Source organism: Nipponia nippon, unplaced genomic scaffold, assembly GCF_047370975.1.
Source record: "Nipponia nippon isolate SJK-2023a ecotype South Korea unplaced genomic scaffold, ASM4737097v1 scaffold_33, whole genome shotgun sequence".
In the NCBI taxonomy this organism is placed as follows: domain Eukaryota; kingdom Metazoa; phylum Chordata; class Aves; order Pelecaniformes; family Threskiornithidae; genus Nipponia; species Nipponia nippon.
The window spans coordinates 1984209-1996616 of NW_028262351.1; the positions used below are offsets into that span (position 1 = coordinate 1984209).

Genomic DNA, 12408 nt, shown 5'->3' on the forward strand with positions numbered 1-12408 from the left:
GAAGCTTTTAAAGATTGCATGTTAAAAAAGACATTATGTAGAACTTAAGGAATGTCCAATGAGAAAATACCTTGTAAGCAAATATATCTCTTCCAAATGCTGTATAGAACTGCTAGTAAATGATGCCATTATAATAGGAAAAGAATCAGTCGCTCTTCTAGCCTGTTGAATAAACCAACAAAAATTAACCTTTCAAAATAAGATATTTTAGCAGAAGAATCTGTATGAGTAAATATTCATATTTAAACAAAAATTTAAAATATAATATTTTATTGGGAATTTGCATACTGTAGTATCTGTAGAACACTTGAAATATTGTTTAAAATTTTAAATAATTGTGTAAATTTTAAACAATAAGTTTAAAATTTGAAACCCTCTCTCAGACCTCAGTGGTGTTTCTAAGGCTGCAATTACCTGCATGGGAACAAATGGCAAACTACTGATGTTGATGAATGCGTTGTAATGGCCCAACAAGGATTTATTTGTGAAAGTAATACCATTAAGGCCCAAGACGTCTGTCTTGACACTGAACAAAATGTTTGTCATTTTGAAATACATCCCGATGAACCCCCTGAAACTGTACATGTATATCTTGGAAACAGATGTGTTTGAGAACCCTTTGTGATTTTTATATTCGTAGATAACATTACTGTAGATGCAAGTAATCACTCAAATATCTGTATTTGTAATTTTGCTGAAATTATGGGATGCAACTTTAACTATTCAGCTCCTGTCACATCCCACCAATTGTTACAATCTAACTATATATCGTATCAAGATTTATTACCTACCCCCATTGGAATGAATCTCACATTGGTAAGGAAACTGTTGCAACATAATGACCTGTGTCAATTGCTAAAATGAATTCGGAACAACGGACAAAGAACTCTGATTACCGTCCATCATGATGCAGAAGAGATACACCATGTCCTAGAAAGAGTGAAGAAAGATGGAGAACATCACTGGTGGGAAACTCTTTTGGAGTGGTCACCAACAGCAACTGGAATTTTGAATATGATGCTGCATCGAACTGTAGTTTTGTTAGTTTTGACTTTATTGTGTTTATTGCTTATAATCATTCTGTATATCAAGGTTTGGCAAAAGATGAAACAAATTACATCAATCCAACATGTAAAACATATGAATCAACTGATTCTGTATGTGAAATGGTATATAATTAGCATTAATTGTGACACTTAAACTAAACAGCTTATCAAATAATTGTACCCTTACCACTGATCTGCAATACACCATATATTTATGACGTAGAGGCAAGAGGTAACTGTACTACCACTCTGTGAGTCGATAAAGTGGGTTGACCGTAGTCACGGGGTGGAGTGTGACAGATGCACTCGACCTCTTAACCAAACTAGCGGTAGTTTGGTACAGGCTCCAAAGGAGGTAAAGGCCTGAGACGTAACCAGGCCAAGAACTCCTTTGGTTCTGGTCTGTTCTCTGAGAACCCACAAAGGAACAGAGTGACACAGTGAGCATCGATGCATATGAGCTTGGAACACCAATCATGCAATTGACACATGAATAGCAGGTGGCTTTTCCAAGACTCCTTTATCAAGGAACAAAGTCGTGGGTACAAAGAGTCTCCTGCATACCTTTTCCATCGCATGTAATTTGACTATGAGCCAGACACTTTATTCCATAAATATGGCAGCCTAAGTGAGCCTTCTTTGAGCTCTCCCTGCTAGGCAGTGTGGCTGCATGGCGGTGATCTCCCCTTGAGCTGGGACACCTCTCAAGGTTGCTCCTCGAGGCAGAGAGACCTTTTACCAAAGCAGATCTTTGGTAAGTGACTGATAGCATGTTGAATTAATACTAATGAAACATTACTAATCCATGTAGCTATTAAATATTAATTACTATAAACTTTGTATAGATAATTCCATTAGACATAAACCATTGTCCAAGTCTGAGACTAAGATTGGACGTAGCCGCACCTAAGCTTCATCAGCAGTTTAGAAAGCAAGGGGATCCACTCTGAAACTTGTGACTCAACGGGAGGGTCTTCCTTACCCTTTTTGTCTCTGGTCTCTGTGTGAATCATTCTAACTCGATTCTAACTCAGTTTTCCTTTGTATGTTTCTTCCATGCAGTAATTAATAAGGTGAACCTTGCCATCAAACTTATTGAACCTTGGTGTCGTGGTTTAACCCCAGCTAGCAACTAAGCACCACACAGCCGCTCGCTCACTCCCCCCCGGTGGGATGGGGGAGAGAATCGGAAGAGTAAAAGTGAGAAAACTCATGGGTTGAGATAAAGACAGTTTAATAGGGAAAGCAAAAGCTGCGTGCACAAGCAAAGCAAAGCAAGGAATTCATTCGCTACTTCCCATAGGCAGGCAGGTGTTCAGCCATCCCCAGGAAAGCAGGGCTCCATCATGCATAATGATTACTTGGGAAGACAAACGCCATCACGCCGAATGTCCCCCCCTTCCTTCTTCTTCCCCCAGCTTATATACTGAGCATGACGTCATATGGTATGGAATAGCCCTTTGTCCAATCTGGGTCAGCTGTCCTGGCTATGCTCCCTCCCAGCTTCTTATGCACCTGGCAGAGCATGGGAAGCTGGAAAGTCCTTGACTAGTGTAAACTCTGCTCAGCAACAACCAAAACATCAGTGTGTTCTCAACATTATTCTCATCCTAAATCCAAAACACAGCACTATACCAGCTACTAAGAAGAAAATTAACTCTATCCCAGCTAAACCAGGACACTTGGCATCAAACTTATTGAACCTTGGCAAACCACTATTAAACTTTGTTAAATTCCATCAAATTCATTGAACTCTGTCAAATTATTATTTTACCTCAATAAAACATGTTGCTGCTTCTCTCTTTTGTGTGAGGTGCATTCCACTCTTTCTTACAGTCACGCCACCCTAGGATCACCTCTATCAAGTATCAGTTGCACGGGCATCTGGGAGGTGATTACTACAGTGTCTTCCCAACTGCAACGAGAGAAGATGCGAAAGAGATTACAATTCAGGGTTAGCATCTGCTTATATCTAGTGGCTCACCAACCAGGGTCAGGGAGTGGCTTGACCTCAACTGTGAAAATGCTTTACAACGCAGTCTGCAACCCCATCCGCTGATACAAAACAAAACATAAAAATGACAATAAACAAGATAATTACAAGAAGTACAGCCAAAATTTTTTGACAACTACCCTGAGATCTGGGAACCAAGAGGTAAGCTGTGACCACAACTTGCCAGTTCCCCAATTGGTATTTTTGGTTGCCACCTGATGCAAGGGCTTTAGTTGTTCCCAGGTTTTCTTAAGGTTGGTCTCAATGCATCGATCTTGGTTGACACAGCCACCTTGCACAGCCAGCAAGTAGTCTAAGGCTAGATGCTTTTGAACAGTAGTCTGTGATACTTGAGTGACCTCTTGCTGCAGTGCTTGGATGGCATCAGTTGTTATGTTTTCTATATTTTCCAGCATAGCAGAGAGATTGATGATCACTTTCTCCAGCTCAGAGACTCCTAGCCAAGGAAGGAGGGCTCAGGGATAATTGGTGAAATCTGAATCCTTGTTTTACAAAAGGGTTAATGCCATGCCGATGTTGCAGGGTGTTAGGGTAATTGCGGACATGAGTCGTGTCAAGGTTTTCTTCAACATTTATTCCAGGCACTATTTGTCCAAGTGTGCGGGTCCCCTCCAACCTCCATGGGAGGTTTTTCATGGCACGGTTGCCGACCAGCCAGTATAGGCTGGGTGCTCCTATTGTGCTGAGGTCACAGCAGCAAGTGGTACCTCTCAGGCAATTGTCAATATTGGCACGGTAGGTTTGCATGGTGTATGATGGACCCTGCCACATGGTTTGTAGTTGATTGGGGGATGGATCATAGCCTGTAAAGCTCTAGAGGATGTAGAAGTTCTTCACCAAGGTGGCAGTGGATAGTTGGTCTACTATAAAGGCGGGACATGAGAAGACTACATCTTTTACATCCTGCCAGGCAAATGACCAGGTGTGAAGGCTTGCCTGTCATGTGAGATCTTCCTTTCCTGAGTGGCCAAGGTTGCAATGGAGCCACACTAAAAGATGACTGTTCGAAAGGGAGAGAGACACAGAGACACAAGGGAATCTGCTACGTTATTCCAGTGCACCAACCCCGCACAGTAAATAACACACTGGTGACCTGAGATGTGTCCGATGACAAGGGGTTGGGAGTGGGCTATACCCACAAGCTCCTGCCATCATTCTGCACTCCAGACTGGTCTCTGTCTGAATTCCCAATTATGCATTTCCCATTCTGCCACTCATTTGGTGGCCCCTGCCCAGACAGCTGTCGTGGTTTTACCCCAGCCAGCAACTAAGCACCACACAGCTGCTCGCTCACTCCCCCCACAATGGGATGGGGGAGAGAACTGGAAGGGTGAAAGTCAGAAAACTCGTGGGCTAAGAACAGTTTAATAATTGAAGTAAAACGGAATAGAATAGTAGTAATAGTAATAAAAATAAAAATAATATAATAATACAATAATAATATACAAAGCAAGTGATACACTACACAATTGCTCACCACCCTCCAACCAACGCCCAGCACATCCTCGAGCAGCAATCGCTGCCCCCTGGCCAACTCCCTCCAGTTTATATACTGAGCATGACGTCATATGGTATGGAATAGCCCTTTGGCCAGTCTGGGTCAGCTGTCCTGGCTGTGCCCCCTCCCAGCTTCTTCTGCACGGGGCAGAGCATGGGAAGCTGAAAAGTCCTTGACTGGTGTAAGCACTACTTAGCAACAACTAAAACATCAGTGTGTTATCAACATTATTCTCATCCTAAATCCAAAACACAGCACTATACCAGCTACTAGGAAGAAAATTAACTCTATCCCAGCTGAAACCAGGACAGTATCCACCCCTTATTCCATACCATATACGTCATGCCCAGGTCTTACACTTTCCAATACATTCCAATTAATCACCACCACTTTTCCTGTCTTTTGAGATATATATATACACACACACAGAGATATCATTTCCTTAGTCTATAGGCCATCCCTCTAAAACGTTCGTTGAGTTCATTTAGTCCATGACTTTGGGCTTCATCCATCATAACAGTCTTTCAGGGCAGGAGAGATGGTATGTGGTGTTGGATTATTGCATGCTGAAGCCAGTTCTGGTTCCATCACCACTGCACTTTGTTCGGTTTCCTCAGAGTTCATTCTTCATTAATTTGGGTGATTCTTACTGTATACTGTTGATATGGCACATAGTGATCATTGAAGTGATGACATCCAGTATAATATAGCAATTAACATCATACAATTCAAATCATTGGCTATTTTCACCCAAAATCAAATCCCCTTGAGGTACACATCGGACTTCCCCATCCTCCCGCATCACCCACCAAGTACATCCAGGTCCTTGAGCAAAAGCAATCCCACAAATGGGTTTGCCTTTGCCTGAAGCAGAAGTAACCCAGACTGTCTTCCCCAGCATATTTTTTATGTGCACTACAGGGACTTTATCCCTTTCTACAGTATGTAAAAGTCTTGACTGGGCAGGGCCAGCTCGACTGGCAGATCCCCTAGTGTTGACTAACCAGGTGGCCTTTGCTAAATGTGTATCCCAATGTTTGAATGTCCCACCACCCATTGCTCTCAGTGTAGTCTTTAACAGTCCATTGTATCGTTCGATTTTCCCGGAGGCTGGTGCATGATAGGGGATGTGATATACCCACTCAATGCCATGCTCTTTGGCCCAGGTGTCTATGAGGCTGTTTCGGAAATGAGTCCTGTTGTCTGACTCAGTTCTTTCTGGGGTGCCGTGTCGCCATAAGACTTGCTTTTCAAGGCCCAGGATAGTGTTCCGGGCGGTGGCATGGGGCACGGGATATGTTTCCAGCCATCCGGTGGTTGCTTCCACCATTGTAAGCACATGGCGCTTGCCTTGGCGGGTTTGTGGGAGTGTGATATAATCAATCTGCCAGGCCTCCCCATATTGATATTTCAGCCATCGTCCTCCATACCAGAGAGGCTTTAACTGCTTGTCTTGCTTAATTGCAGCGCATGTTTCGCATTCATGGATAACCTGTGCAATAGTGTCCATGGTCAGATCCACCCCTCGATCACGAGCCCATCTATATGTTGCATCTCTTCCTTGATGGCCTGAGGTGTCATGGGCCCACAGAGCTAGAAATAATTCACCCTTATGTTGCCAGTCCAGATCCACCTGAGCTAATTCAATCTTAAGCAGCCTGATCCACCTGCTGGTTGTTTTGATGTTCTTCAGTGGCCCAGCTCTTGGGTGACGTACTTTTACAACCAGGTTCTCTATCCGGGCAGCAATATCTTGCCACAATGCTTGTGTTTCCTTTTTGCTGGTTGGTGGAGACATGGCTGTTATTTTGTTGATTACATCCATTGGGATCTGATGATGCCCATCTTGCCATTTTATTCCTAAAAACTGGATCTCCTGTGCAGGTCCCTTGACCTTACTTTGGTTTATGGAAGAAACCAGCTTCCAGAAGGATTTGGACTATTTGCTTCCCTTCCTCAAAAACTTCTGCTGCTGTGTTGCCCCACACGATGATGTCATCAATGTATTGCAGGTGTTCCGGAGCCCCACCCTGTTCCAATGTAGTCTGGATCAGTCCATGGCAAATGGTGGGGCTGTGTTTCCACCCCTGGGGCAGTCGATTCCAGGTGTACTGGATGCCCCTCCAAGTGAAAGTAAACTGTGGCCTGCACTCCACTGCCAAAGGGATTGAGAAAAAGGCATTAGCGATATCAGTTGTGGCATACCACTTGGCTGCCTTTGACTCCAATTCGTACTGAAGTTCGAGCATGTCTGGCACAGCAGTGCTCAGTGGCGGTGTGACTTCGTTCAGGCCCCGATAGTCTACTGTTAGTCTCCACTCTCCATTAGACTTTTGCACTGGCCATATGGGACTGTTAAAAGCTGAGCGAGTCTTGCTGATCCCTCCTTGGCTCTCCAGTTGACGAATCAATTTATGGATGGGAATCAGGGAGTCTCTGTTGGTGCAATATTGCCACCAGTGCACTGTTGTGGTAGCAATTGGCACCTGTTGTTCTTTGACCCTCAGCAACCCCACAACAGAAGGGTCCTTCGAGAGACCAGGCAGGGTAGACAGCTGTTTCATTTCCTCCGTCTCCAAGGCAGCTATGCCAAAAGCCCACCAGTACCCTTTTGGGTCCTTGAAATACCCTCTCCTGAGGTAATCTATGCCAAGGATGCATGGAGCCTCTGGGCCAGTCACAATGGGGTGCTTCTGCCACTCCTTCCCGGTTAAGCTCACTTCAGCCTCCAATACAGTCAGCTGTTGGGATCCCCCTGTCACTCCAGAAATACAGATGGGTTCTGCCCCTTCATAGCTTGATGGCATGAGGGTACACTGTGCACCGGTGCCTACCAAAGCCTTATACTCCTGTGGGTCTGATGTGCCAGGCCATCGAATCCACACAGTCCAGTACACCCGGTTGTCCCTTTCCTCCACCTGGCTGGAGGCAGGGCCCCTCTAGCCCTGGTCATAGCATTCGTTACTCACTTCTTGTAAATGTGAGTCAAAAATCCCTTTATTGAGATCAGAAGCAAAATCAGCCCTTCTACCCTGTCTGGGGAACTGCTCACTGGAAACTGGAGCCGCAACTCTCCTGGAAGAACCACCTTTTGTAGTTGTTTTTCCTTGCAACTCATGTACTCGTGCCTCTAGGGCTGAGGTAGATTTTCCATCCCACTTCCTCATGTCCTCTCCATGGTCACGCAGATAAAACCACAGGGTGGCCTGTGGTGTGTATCCGCTATATCTTCTCTCTTGAGCAGAGGGACGCTTACTCCTAATGGCTGAGATACTGGTCCATACAGGTGAGGAGTAGGACACATCCTCTTTGAATCGCTAGAACTCCCAGGATAATTTCTCAGCTAGCACATCAGGCAGTTTCTCCACAGCTGAGATGCAGGCCCGTAGGGAGGAAGAGAGACTTTCTTCGTATTGTCGAAGTTGGCCATCCATTTCATCCACCGTTGGTCCCTCTTCATCTTTCCAGGTCATTATTGCCAAAGAGTTTGCATACGATGATGGTGTGCTCCGTACAAACTTCCGCCACATGGGTCGTGTGCATTGGACTTCATCTGGATCTTTGGATAACTGCTCGCTGTCAAGGTCATTATAAACTACCTCCAGCACAGGTAATTCCCTCAGGTACTGGATACCTCTCTCCATGGTGGTCCACTTGACTGGCTGACATATAACATCTTCCTTGAAGGGATATCTTTCCTTCACGCCTGCCAGGAGTCGCCTCCAGAGGCTGAGGGCTTTTGCCCCTTTTCCAATCGCTTCGTCAATGCCCCCTTCCCTAGAAATGGATCCCAGCTGCTTGGCTTCCCTACCCTCTAATTCCGGGCTACTGACCCCATTATCCCAGCATTGGAGCAGCCAGGTGATGATGTGCTCACCTGGACGACAACTGAAATCTTTTCGCATATCTTGCAGCTCACTCAGGGACAGAGATCGGGTTGTTACCATCTCATTTGTGGGTTCTGCCTCTTCCTCCTCCTGTTCTTGTGATGGCCCTGGCTCATCATCAGCCCTTACTAAACGAGTTGATTTTCTTGTGTATTTTTTCTTCTGTATAGGGGCAACTGATACTGGCACAGGTTGGTTCTCTGGCGGAGCCGCAGCGCCTGTCACGGGGGCTGGTGCAGCTGCAGTGCCTGTCACGGGGGCTGGCATAGCCACAGCACCTGTCGCCAGGGCTGGTGTAGCTGCAGTGCCTGTCGTTTTTTTCTCAGATTCAGAGACATTCTCTTCCCCTTGAGGGTTCTGAATAGTGTTTAATACGGCTCGGTAGGCATGGGCCAGGCCCCAGCACATTGCAGTGATTTGTGTCTCCCTAGAATTGCCAGGGTGACAGCATACTTTTTCCAAATGTTCTACGAATTTTTCAGGATTCTGCACTTGTTCAGGGATGAAGTTCCAAAATACTGGAGGGGCCCACCGTCCCAGGTACTTGTCCATGCTCTCCCACACACCCTGCCACTCATAACTACCCAGCCTTGGGGCAGATCTCTGGATGATATTCTTAAAATGCTTATTAACCTTAGACAAAACTGAAACAATATTCCCAAGAACTACCAATGGATATATCTTAACTACCCAAGGATGTTCAAGATACTGAAAAGTTGTTGTAATGAAGGAGGAAACATCATAGAAGAAGGCAGTGAAGGTGCCATTCTGTATTTCCTCCATGAAAAAACTCTCAGAGGAAGAGGTATAATTGCTAATTGTCTCCATGAGGTGGTACCCGAAGTACAGTAATGGCTTCAGTACAGAACCCAAATACCAGATAGCGCTCAAGGTCAGTGTTTTAATAACAAATCTCCCAGGCAAAACATCACTAGTCACGGCAGAGCACAGCAAACTGCGACACCCAACACCAATCTTTAACATGTACTGCAAAAACAAGAGCATGGTGCAGATCAGGTAGACTAATACCAAGAACAGATGAATCGATATAATGACCAGCAAGTGTTAACAGATACAAATTCCTTAATACACTCTGGTTAATCTGTTATTATCTCAAACCCTTCCAGCCCCACAATGGGCGCCAAAAAGGACTGTTGTGGTTTAACCCTAGCCAGCAACTAAGTACCACACAGCTGCTCGCTCACTCCCCCCACCCCAGTGGGATGGGGGAGCGAATTGGAAGGGTGAAAATCAGAAAACTCATGCGTTGAGATAAGAACAGTTTAATAATTGAAGTAAAATAAAATAGAATAGTAGTAATAGTAATAATAATAATGATAATATAATAATACAATAATAATATACAAAGCAAGTGATACATGATGCAATCACTCACCACCCACTCACCAATGCCCAGCCCATCCCCAGGCAGCGATCGCTGCCCCCCGGCCAACTCCCCCCAGTTTATATACTGAGCATGACATCATATGGTATGGAATAGCCCTTTGGCCAGTCTGGGTCAGTTGTCCTGGCTGTGCCCCCTCCCAGCTTCTTGTGCACCTGGCAGAGCATGGGAAGCTAAAAAGTCCTTGACTAGTGTAAACACTACTCAGCAACAACTAAAACATCAGTGTGTCATCAACGTTATTCTCATCCTAAATCCAAAACACAGCACTATACCAGATACTAGTAAGAAAAATCAGCTCTATCCCAGCTGAAACCAGGACAACAGCAAAGGAATCAGTACAGATTTTTGAGGCCCCAGCTCAGGCAGCCAGCAGTACTGCCAAGAGCTTTGCTTCCTGTGCAGTACCATCGATCTCTTCCTTAAGGGTCCAGCCAGTGGCTGATTAGATGGCCTCTGCCACCCCCTTCCATGTGGAAGCTTGTATTGGGTTTACGTGGCAAGGTTTCAGTAGCAGGGGGCTACAGGGGTGACTTCTGTGAGAAGCTGCTAGAAGCTCCCCCTATGTCCGATAGAGCCAATGCCACCCGGCTCCAAAACGGACCCGCCGCTGGCCAAGGCCAAGCCAATCAGTGACGGTGGTAGCACCTTTGTCATAACATATTTAAGAAGGGGAAAAAACTGCTGTGCAATAGCAGCCGGGAGAGAGGAGTCATAATATGCGAGAGAAACAACTCTGCAGACACCAAGGTCAGTGAAGAAGGAGGGGGAGGAGGTGCTCCAGGCACCAGAACAAAGATTCCCCTGCAGCCCGTGGTGAAGACCATGGTGAAGCAGGCTGTCCCCCTGCAGCCCATGGAGGTTAACGGTGGAGCAGATATCCACCTGTAGCCCATGGAGAGCCCACACTAGAGCAGTCTGTTCCTGAAGAACTGTAGCCCATGGGAAGGACCCACATTGGAGAAGGTCGTGGAGGACTGTCTCCCGTGGATGGGACCCCATGCTAGAGCAGGGGAAGAGAATGAGGAGGAAGGAGTGGCAGAAAGAACACATAATGAACTGACCGCAACCCCCATTCCCCATCCCCCTGTGCCGCTTGGGGGGAAGGAGGTAGAGAATTTGGGAGTAAAGTTGAGCCTGGGAAGAAGGGAGGGGTGTGGGGAAGGTGTTTTAAGATTTGTTTTTATTTCTCATTACCCTACTCTGACTTTTGATTGGTAATAAATTAAGCTAATTTCCCCAAGTCGAGTCTGTTTTGCCCGTGACAGTAATTGCTGAGTGATCTCCCTACTTATCTCGTCCCATGAGCCTTTCGCATATTTTTCTCCCCTTGTCCAGTTGAGGAGGGGGAGTGATAGAGTGGCTTGGTGGGCACCCGGCATCCAGCCAAGGTCAACCCACAACAAAACTACACAGTGTGTGCTTCCTTTAGTGAACCATACTCTGCGTCATGTGGTGGGGTTCAGGATGAAGCTTGTGACAGGAGTGGCATCCATGATGGGTGAAGCAGGGGCACTAGAGAGGCTGGATTCACCCTCTTTCCAGGGAATGTGGACCTTGGTGAGGTGGCTAGACAGTGGGGACTTGCCCTCGGTCCAGGCATGATGGGCAATATATATAATGAGTTTATGCATGGTGCTGGAGTTTGCTGTGGCCTGGGGAATGGAGCCGGAGTCCCAAATGCCTCACAAAATTGGGATAGGGAGTCTAAGTTCCACTGGGTCGTTTTGAGTAATGTTGGCCATAGCCAAGAGTGTTGCATGGGTAGCAACGACCATTTCCTCACGTGGCATGTAGCACTCTTGTGCCTTTTGCCAGTTTACTCCCAAATGTAATGGGTAGGTCTATGGGATCGCTAGGCTGGCATTGCCACAGACTGAAGGAGAAACCATGGATCAGAAATGTTGACATGGAGACCAAAAGGAAGGCCAGAGCAGACAGGTCCCAGGGCTTGAAATTGTTCCACTGAGTAGACAGGCATTCACAGTGTGTTCTTGTGCACCTCATTCCAGTGCCAGACCAACCACTTTTTTAGGAGGTTGTACAAGGGTCTGGCTACTAATGCAAATGCGGGGATGCTAGAACCCGAGCATTCCTAACAGGGCCCTAAGATCCTTTACCCCCTTAGGGAAGAGTAAGGCTTTGAGTTCAGATAAAGTTTGATAAGTACTGACTCACTTGCCACCAGTCCAGTGATTTCCCAGAAATGCAACTTCCTGAGAAGGTCCTTGCCTCTTAGCCTCAGGAATGACAATACCAAGAGACTGCAAATGCATGGTCACAGTGTCCATGGCAGTTTGCACAGCATCACGGTATGGACTGCCAATAAGGATGTCATTGATATATTGATACATGCACACCCCTACCAGAAGGGTTAGAGAAGCTAGTTCCTTAGCTAATATGGCACGTGCACTTGTTGGGCTATGGATAAATCCCTGGGGAAGGCGAGTGAATGTATATTGAACGTCTTTCCAGGTGAATGCAAACAGCTTGCAGTCCTTAGGCTGCAGGAGAATCATAAAAAAATATCTTTAACATCAAGGGCTCCCAGCCAAGGA

At 46.0% G+C, this 12408-nt stretch overlaps 1 long non-coding RNA gene across 2 annotated transcripts in view; it reads right to left on the reverse strand.

The window, feature by feature from the left end:
• The window catches only part of LOC148054158 (uncharacterized), a 31124-nt gene that overhangs the window by 6111 nt on the left and 12605 nt on the right, over positions 1–12408 (reverse strand). Inside the window, exons 2-4 of one of the 2 annotated variants that reach the window (XR_015707613.1) lie at positions 2821–2961; positions 792–930; positions 71–162 (exon numbers count right to left, since the gene is read on the reverse strand). This is a non-coding gene — a long non-coding RNA (uncharacterized LOC148054158). The remainder of the gene's footprint in view (positions 1–70; positions 163–791; positions 931–2820; positions 2962–12408) is intronic. The other variant, XR_015707614.1, reaches the window with a different exon arrangement.